The following is a 10384-nucleotide window of genomic DNA, read 5'->3' as shown; positions in this document are numbered from 1 at the left end:
TGATACCGTTAATGTATACTTTGACGAGTGGCAGGTTAACGGTGTTGTGGGGCCCGTGATCTGTTGATCTAGACGGTTGATCTGATGGGCCCTGCTGCGGATACGGGCTATCCCGAAATTTTCTAGATCGATGGCTTGCAGATGGCTGGCTAAGAAAAAGAAATAAAAACAGTCCGCTTCAACGGAAAACAAAATAAGAGGCCGAGGTTATTCTTTCTGTATCAATGGATATGGAATACCTATGTTCCAACATCCATTTGCAAGGCCCTCCTGACCAACGGTTCAACAATGAGTGGTACGGCCGGCACGTACGAATGTTGAGTCCAACAGAGGCACCTGCTGCAATACAAGTGGTGAAAAACAAATTGTAAAAAAATAAAATAAAACGGTCCCATGTAATCGTGCCTTAGGACAATGGATTGACGACCGGTTATAGTCGACCCAGAATCGGTCAGAGTCCAATCCGTTTCGATACCACTGGTCAGCCCTATAAACATTCCCAACCAGGTCGAGTCACAGCATTCGAATGGGAACCAACGGGTTGACACTCAGTTTCATGGACCGCCGTGATGTCTCTAGCTAGGCATGGGCAGCTTTGTGGGCAGGCCCACCGTGATTTATCTGTTTATCCATGCCGTCCATCCCTTTTCTTGTATAGTTTTAAGGTGTGAGCACAAAAATCAGTTAGATCTAACGTTCAAATGGACCACACCACAGTAACTAACTTTTAATATTTTGTGATTTAAAGCGACTCAAGCTTGTTATTTGGTGTGGTCCACTTGAGCGTTGGATCTGCCTGACTTTTATGCTTACACATTAAATATTTTGTGATTTAAAGCAACTCAAGCTTGTTATTTGGTGTGGTCCACTTGAGCGTTGGATCTGCCTGACTTTTATGCTTACACATTAAAATGATATGACGGCATGGATAAACATGTGCATCAAGGTGGGCTTGCTAACAAAATGGCCTGTTTAGAAACAGGCAGGGTAGGACGCAATCCACAATCCACGTCCCATTTGCATTTTCCGTGCTCCGACGTGGACCAATCAAATGGTGTCATGTGTTGACACATGTATTGTAATTTGTGCAAAATCTACATCCAAAGAGCATTGCATTTAAACTTCCTTTGGCGATGTGTGGAAGTACGAACCTTGAGTCGCCTTTGCGAAGATGAATTAATACATGCATTTGGCGAACGGTCTTTGACTGCATGTTTGCCAATGTGTTGTAATTGAAATTGTGACTCAAATTCACACCAAGATAAGCAAACACGTGGTGTATAATTGAAATCTAATGAAATTGGAAGTTAAACAAAAAATGGATTCCCCCGTTCAGTCGCGAAAAACGGTTGTAAAACACCTCTCCAAGCAAAATAAATAAATCCAATGTGCAAGCATATATTCAATTACAACTAAGATTACTAACTATTATATTATCATTATATATTACACTACAAAATGAATAGCAAGCTGAAAGTAATGTATTACAGTAAGGAATGTAATTTAGTTGATAGGAATAGGGAATAGCTACACCATGGAATGTAAATTGACTCGTAATTAAGAGGTAATTGAAATATAATGTTTGGTTTGATTTGGTTGGTATGAAACAAAATATTTCTCTTACATTCTTCTTTTATAACTTTAATCTAATCATCTGTATTATTTCTATGTTCTAACAATTACTATAATCGCCCAATACTATTTGGCTTTTTGGATGCTTCCCCTATTCTAACAGTTGTCGTAATTGTTCAGCACTACACAACCTTATTAAGACTTCCTTATCACTTATCTCAGTAACCATTTCAGGCATCTTTGCTGACTCGACCGCATTCCACTTAGTCGCTCGACCGAGCTCTTGGATGACCATCTGTCACTTGATCGAGCTTCTGGATTACCATCGATCACGTGGTTTACCTTCTGGATGATTATCGATTGCTTGATCGACATCCCGGATAACTATCGACTGTTCGGTCAAGTTCTCGGTACCCATCAATTGCTTGATCGACCTTCTGGATGGCTATCGACTACTTGGTCGACTACTTGATTTGCTTTTGAATTCCCCTCAACCACTGTCTGTCTTGTCACCCCGTCGACCGTGATTTCATAAAAAAACACTCCAAGCATTTTTAGAGATTTTTAACTTGCAATATTTTTCCCTTGTTATAACACGTGTCCTTTCTAATTTGGTTTCCCAATAATAGTTAGTAATACGATACAACACATGCTATGTGGCTACGTTTATTATGCCCATGAATGAGACAATGTATTTGGCACGTTTTTAAAAAACCTACCGATAAAATAAATATATCACGGATTTGGCTATGATATTCTCGGTGAGACTGTCTTTCATAGTCATTCCAGAATGGGAGATGTTCATAGTCGATAAAATTTTGAAAATCCGAAGATCACATCAATGTCCAGGGGAATCCAACCCAGGTCGGGAGAAATAGGCGCATCAGCCCGGTTAGGTCCAGAGCCATGACTTGATAAGAATGAAAAGAACGCGAAGGCAGCCCGAAAAAGGATATGATATATCCAATAACGGATTAGCATCGGGCAGATTCGGGTTGCTCCTCAAGAAGATAGGAAGAGATAAAGAGATCACACCAATGACCTGCTCGGTGATCTAATCCGATGGTCATGATTCCACCAGGATTAAAAGATGGAAGATCTTGATGTGATGGATTTGATCAGTCTCTAATAATACATCAATATCATGTGTCAAATCTCACTCCTACAATTAGGAACTGAGTGATCTAGTTCATGCCACTTCCACTCAAACGGATAGCCTTAATAGAACTTATGGCCAAATACTCCTTTTACCAATGTAGATCCCATAGGAAATCATTTACATATAAGAGTGGAAATCTAATATCCACTGGCTTTAAACCTTTTGGAATCCTTCATAACCAAGAGGTTCCGGATCTACCGACGGGATTCTCTAATACGAGAGCAAAGGATCCAAGATCAGTAAGGAAACCTAGTTTATAAAATGAGTATTTGAAGAATAGCTCGAGGCCCTACGCCAGACACATCAATTTATCTTTTAAATTATCTTTCATTTATCTTTCTTAGCATTGTTGCCTCTTAGTTTTCAATTCGGTCACGTGGTTTGTGCAGGCGTGTCGTAATTGAATGTGTGGCTTAATTCAAATTAGACAACTAAGACCACAAATGCCAAAATAGACAGATACGACATAATCGATCGTATATGACAGAGATCGAATGAGATTGGTCACCGATTCAGCCGCTTACACAATGTTGTTTAAGATGATCAGGAGATTAGCAGAGGGTGAGATTCGTCATCTAAAGATGGGTTGCCTTTGCCTTCCTTATGAAAGAACTTTTCAATACAAATAAAGTAAAAAAGAAAATTCTTACAGTCGGTCGCAAAGAACAACTGCAAAGCACCTTTATGAAACGAGAACTTTCTTGATATTCGAACCGAGTCCAACGTATAAGCGTAAACTCAAATTACACCTAAAATTGATAGCTACTTAATTACTGTTACTGATTACACCAAGGAATGTAAACGACTGATAATGCTAAGGAGCACAAAATAATCAAAAGATATATTTAATTTGGTTTAGTTTGTGTGATGCCACTTTTCTACTGAATTCCCTTGTTATGTATAACCTTAAATCGACTATCTTAATGCTTCCCCACATTATGATGGTTATTGTAATCGTTTCAAAACTACTAACTTTCTAGAGATTTCCTTCTAAGCTTATCATTTATCCCAGTAACTAGCCTAGGCTTTCTTATCAACTCGACCATGTTCGGTTTGGTATTCTTGCTTTGTGATGCTGACTGTATTACTGAAAATTCTTTTTAAGTTATCTTTATATATCTCAAATACATTATGCAGGTCTCGTAAAACTACACGTATCCCTTTCTAATTCGCTCTCACAGGAACCGGCAGAAATGAGGTAAAACAAGCGTAACCTAGCCTATCCTAGTTTTACATAGCTGCTACCTAGTGACTCCCGCTACAGTACTTTTGGAATATAAATAATATTTTTGTAACCTTGAATTGTAAGACCGTGATAATCTAAGTTTCGATACAGCTGATCGCACCTGCTTTAATCATCTGTTTCGCTAAACGCATTAGGTATTTATCATTCCCCTTTTTATTTATTCATTTGATTATCTCATAACTTGTCAATTGTAATGAGTATCGTTTTCAAATATTATTGAAATTGGCAACATTTTGCCTTCTTTATTTTACATGTGTATCATTATTAATTTGACAAATCAGTAATTAAGAGTACTGGTGAAAGAACATGACCTTAAGTCCGTAAACTCACATTTATTATCACGAGGCAAAAAGGAACTCAATTGAACTGGCTAACTCCTACCCTTTTTCATGGATTGCATGAACGGAAGTGCAAATATTGATGGTTAAGAAGACATTAGATATTTGATCTCAGTTTATAATATGTTCAACTCGATGCGTGGAACACCAATGGTTCAACCAAACTTTGAGTCGAGTTGACTTTGGCATTCTTTGCTCACTTTACCAACACATGGAACTCGATTTAGACCCTCGGTCACAGGAGTAATCTAGTTTGATTGAATTGGTGATAACACCAATCAATTCGGACTATCCTATTATATTGTATTGGTATAAAAAACTACATTACTATAATCTAAGCCTTATCCTTATTAACCAGCCACCATATAAGCGGATCTATAATGAAAATTACATTACAGGTACAGTAGCTTCTTGTAATTGTGAAATCGGGACAGAACGGGATGGTCGGACCAGGTTAGACCGTAATAGGTGTACATAACACTTTAACCACTGAGCTAATTGCAAGTTGCTTATTAATTATTTATATCTTTTATAAATATATGCTAAGTTCCAGAGGGGCTTTGATTAATCCAAACTAGGGTAGGACCAAACTACCGATGTGGGCCCAAGTTTAAAAACACTGGCTTAGACTTATTTTTAGATCACTGATCCTTATTTTTAAATATATCGTTTTGTTTGTTTTATATTATGCAGGTGTGCCATAATCAATACGGCGACTTGATCCAAATTGATCGACTTTAACCCTGAGCGCTAAAATAAGCAGATACGTCTAATATGAACGTATACGACCATATTCCAAAAAGATCAGGCGCTTACTTAGACACTTGGAGAAGTTTATATTTGAATATGAGTTACTTATGTCTTCCACATGAAAGGAGTTTTAAAATACCAGTGCAAAAAAAAAAAAAAAAAACTCACAATCGATCACCGGAAGCAACTGCATGAATGCGTCTCTTGAAAGAACTACTTAAAATTAGATAGAAAACAAATCCGGCATATAAGCATAGACTTTGATTGCAACTAAAGATTATGTTTAAGAATTACCGCTACTCTTAAGATAAGTTAAGATAAAAATAAATTGATGGTTGTTGGTTAATCATTTTTTTAATGATTTTTCTCTGTCACACTCCTCAACTATTTATAAATTTCTGTTGTAGCTTATTCTTCCACATCCTTCATCCATTATTGCAACGATTATAATAGTTAAAAAATATATCCCTATATAATTCATTAGTTATGTTTTCCTTTTCTGATTGTTCCTCTTATATTGGTTAAATTTGTTCCATTTCTCGGCCGCCTGTCCCGCTTAGGTATACCTCTCCACCGTTCTTTCTATTTATGGATGCCTCTCAACCGCTCTTTCCGCTTCCGTATGCGATCATTCATTCTGCTTCCGTACGCGTCTCGGCCACTTAGTATACTTTTAGACACCCCTCAACCGCTTATTGGATACCTCTTGGCAACTTGGTTTACTTTTAATACCTCCTGACTGTTTCCTCTTTTATTATCCTGTAGGCTTAAATTTTGTAAAAAACACTCCAAGTATCCTTTAAGATATTTAGCATGATATATCTTATAATTGTTATAACATATGTATGTTCCAACTGAGTTTAAAAAAAGAGAGACAAAAATATGGTATGACATTACCCCCCATGTTGCTTCACCATTTGTAAAAGGTGAATGCAATGTTGATTCATTGTTTGACACAATAAATGTGACTGCTCAATCGTGTAAAAATATTAATTTTGACCATCTTAGTTGAACTCGAGCATTTTGATTGAAAAATATCAAAGTTGGCCGACTTGGTCAAACTCGGCTATCTTGATCGAAAAACATCAAAATCGAACTCGGCCATCTTAATTAATCTAAAAACATTAAAATCGAACTCGACTATCTTGGTCTAAAAATAGTAAATTAGGCCGTCTTGGTCAAAAAAATGGTAAATTTAATCATTTTGGTTGAACTTGGAAATCTTGACTGTCCGTTGGATCCATCTCCAATTTGTAATGTCCAAACTATGTCATTTAACCTTCGCTCAACACACCAGGTAGGTGATTTTTCCAATTGAAAAGACTACATTATTATATAGTTTCATTTCATTAATTATTTATTTCATATTGCTGATTTACGTCATTTGATTTTGGTTTTACGTGATTTAGAATGCATTTATTTGACTTCTAATATGTGGAATAAATTCATTTGATTATTATTAAATGTTTTTAATTATATTATGAGTGTTCTGCCCTGAAAGGACCATTATGTTATTTTTATGGGGTGCTCTGCCCATGGTCATTCTTGAAATGATGGCACGGGTGCTCTGCCTTGGGCGATTCCCAAAAACGATCAACACACATAGGTGCTCTGCTCTGGGTATTTACCCTAGAAGTTTATTCACCGGGTGCTCTACCGAAGGTCATTCCCTAAAAGGATCAACACCGGTGCTCTGCCGAGGGTCATTCCCTAAAAGGATCAACACACACGGGTGCTCTGCCCTGGATTTAACCAAAAAGGATTTTAGATGACTACATTGTCTTATTTTGTTATTACGAAAAATAATTTGTTATTGTTGTCATGTAAAATGACAATTCAATACTCGTAACTAATCATATCTGTATTATTGAATTTTATTTGTATTAATGTAGAATTTTCAATTTTGGAAAGGATGTGACCCTACGAGCTGTCGCGCTCACACCCGTATAGATTATTTTGCAGGGTTTGTATATAAAGAATCAGTTAGAAAAGATTGAAGACTTTTTCCCTTATTTAGTTAGAAGTTAATTAAAGATCAATGTATGTTGTTATTAATTATTTCCAAATATCAACGTAACTAAATATTCAATGATTAATTTGTGGATGTTATTTAATGATAATTATTTTGACCCTTTTTAGTTGCTCTGATTGCCTTGAAAATGTATGAAAATAATGTGGGTTGTGATGTATATTTGGTTTAAGTACAACCCACAGTCCTGAAATTCGATTCGGGCCTGGCCAACTCGGGTACCGAATTTCGGGGCGTGACACCCACCATCCAAGCTTCATCTCCACGGTTGAAACTTTTTCCTTGGATCTCTAGAATGCATTGGTGGAAGAAGGAAGAAGATATCAAAGGTGGGTGTTCATCATCTCATTTTTTTTTGGATTTAGGGCCCACTTTTAATGGGACCCATCTCGATGTATGCATTATATAAGGAGGGCCCATAGTGGCGTGGTCCCTCCCCTTCTCACGTCTCCTTCTCTCTCTTCGTGTGTTGGTGTGTGGCCCACTTGATCCACGCTTCATGGCCATGAGGACCCACCACGATTTATGTGTGTATCCATGCCGTCCGTACATCGGACGTGGACCCATCTGATGGACGTGTGTATCCACACCACCCATCCAATGAAGCAGATTCAAATCTCAGGTGGACAGTCGTCCATCAGATGGGACATGCAGACCCCACCTTGATGTTTGTGTCTTACCAGGCCAGACCGTCCATCAATGGGCCTGATCTGATTGGGGCCCAACTGCTGGGGCTGGCATGTCCAGCCTCTAGCACTCCTGGATGAAGGAAAAACACCAATATCTTTTGATCTAAAGTGTGTGGCCCACCCGCGTGGGACCACCATTATATATATGTATGTGTGTGTGTGTGTGTGTATATCCTAACCGTCCAGCGGCCCTGGACGGTTATACGGCTGCTGGTGGGCCACACCCACATGGAACCCACCAGATGTATGTGTTTCGTCCTTTCCATCCACCGTCCAGTGGATAACCCACATGGGGTATGGATTTAATCCACACCGTCCGTCCATTAATAGGATCGGTGGAGATGCCATTAATGTCAGCAAGTTCTGTGGGCCCCACAGTGGCGTGTGTTGTATCCCATCATCCATTTGGACAGTGGAAACCTTGCAGCCGGGAGCTGCAGTGGATGTTAGCAAGTTTTGGGATCCATCGTGATATGTATGATCTGAGCCCACAGTCCATCTGCTGGTGGGGCCCTGATCGTGATGTATATGTTATATCCTAACCATCCATTTGTCTGGACATGGGCCCCACACCAGCCATATGGTTGCTGTATAACGTCAGTATGTCAGGAGGGCCCTGAACTTGATGTATGTTTTATATTCAAACTGTGCACCCATGTGGGCACCTCATGATGTATGTATTTTGTATCTACACCGTCCAGATGGTCTGAACGATGTCATGTGGGACGCACCTATGATGTATGTGTTTCCGCACTGTCCAGTAGCTACTGGACGATGGGGCCCACATTGGTATATGTGCTTTATCCTGGCCGTCCACCTCTAGCTATGCAGGGCCCACCTTGAAGACGTGCTGCCTCCAGCACGTGCAGCTACTGTTGTATTGGCTGGTGTACTGTGTAGCTATATAGCTGTTGTATTATCATCATCAAGTTTTTGGGGCCATTGTAATGTATTTGTTTCATCCACATCGTCCAGATGATCTGGGCGGTGCTGGACGATATTTGGATAGTGCTAATTTACATGGACAATGTTTAGATAGTGCTGATTTACATAGACAATGTTTGGACGACGCTGATCATCATTAGTGAGCCATGTGCCCCATAGAATGATAGTGCATAATGATACACATGTTGCACCTGCAACTATTGAAATGATTTTTAGTGTAATCCAAGCTCTCTCTTGAGGCCCATTAATGCGGCCCACTCGTTGTATATGAGGCCCATTGGTGCGGCTCATTGATGCGGCCCACTTGTTGTATATGAGACCCATTGGTGCGACCCATTGATGCAACCCACTCGTTGTATATGAGGCCCATTGGTGCAGCCCATTGATGCAGCCCACTTGTGGTATATGAGGCCCATTGGTGCGGCCCATCTTGATATATGTGAGGCCTATTGGTGTGGCCCGTTGATGTGGCCCATTTGATGTATATTAGGCTCATTGGTGCGGCCCACTTGATGTATATGAGGCCCATTGGTGCAACCCGTTGATGCGGCCCATTGTGATGTATATAGGCCCATATTATGGGCCCATTGTGATATATTTGTGACCCATTTGGTAAGACCCACTATGATGTAATTGTGGCCCAGGTATGAGGCTTGACATGATGTATTTGAGGCCCATGAGTAAGGCCCAATGTGATGTATATATGGCCCACGTGAGGAGGCCCATTGTGATGCGTTCGTGACCTTTAATGAAGCCCATTGTAATATATATTAGGCCCTTATGTAAGGCCCATTATGTTGTATGTGAGGCCCATTATGTTATATGTGAGGCCTTGCATGAGGTCATGGGCCCCACTATACATTTGACTCTATGTGGGTCACTCCTTGGGAGCAATGTTGGTTAAATGTCCACGTTGATGGGCGATGATGGTTAAATGTCCACACTGTGACCTTCCCTTAGGGCCTTTGTGAGGCTAATTTTCGAGGTTGATTCCGATTGTCGAGGCCAATTCCGACTGTCGAGGCCGATTCTATTTATTGAGGTCGATTCCGATTATCGAGGTCAATTCTGACTGTCGAGGCCGATTCCGATTGTCAAGGCCGATTCATTCCGATTATCAAGGCTGATTCCAACCGTCGAGACCGATTGTAGAGACCGATTCCGACTGTCGATGCCGATTTTGATTGTTGAGGCCGATTCCAATTGTCGAGACCAATTCCGAATGTCGACGCCGATTCTGATTATCGAGGGCGATTTTGACTGTCGAGGCCGATTCCGATTGTCGAGACCAATTGTCGAGGCTGATTGTATAGGCCAATTATCGATGCCGATTGTCAATGCTGATTATGAGTATATGACAGCATAACATCATGTACATGATACGCATCATCTGCATGTTTATTATGAGATGTGGTTGACCATTGCATATGTCATTGGGCAGGTTGTTATGAAACTCCCTGATAGGCGAAGATTGTCTCACATGAGCTCATAGTATGCACATGATTGATGCATAACTGGATTGTATGACTTATGCATCTTATATTGTGTGACTGTACGCCCTAGCGATATTAGGGCCGTAGCCTCCACATGCATGTCGTGGATGGCTAGATGAGACACCGAAAATGTTTGGTTCGAGCATCTGGACACTTTAAATGT

This window comes from Magnolia sinica, chromosome 4, assembly GCF_029962835.1.
Source record: "Magnolia sinica isolate HGM2019 chromosome 4, MsV1, whole genome shotgun sequence".
NCBI lineage: Eukaryota > Viridiplantae > Streptophyta > Magnoliopsida > Magnoliales > Magnoliaceae > Magnolia > Magnolia sinica.
The sequence above is the reverse complement of the archived record's forward strand: the minus strand, read 5'-3'. Positions refer to the sequence as shown.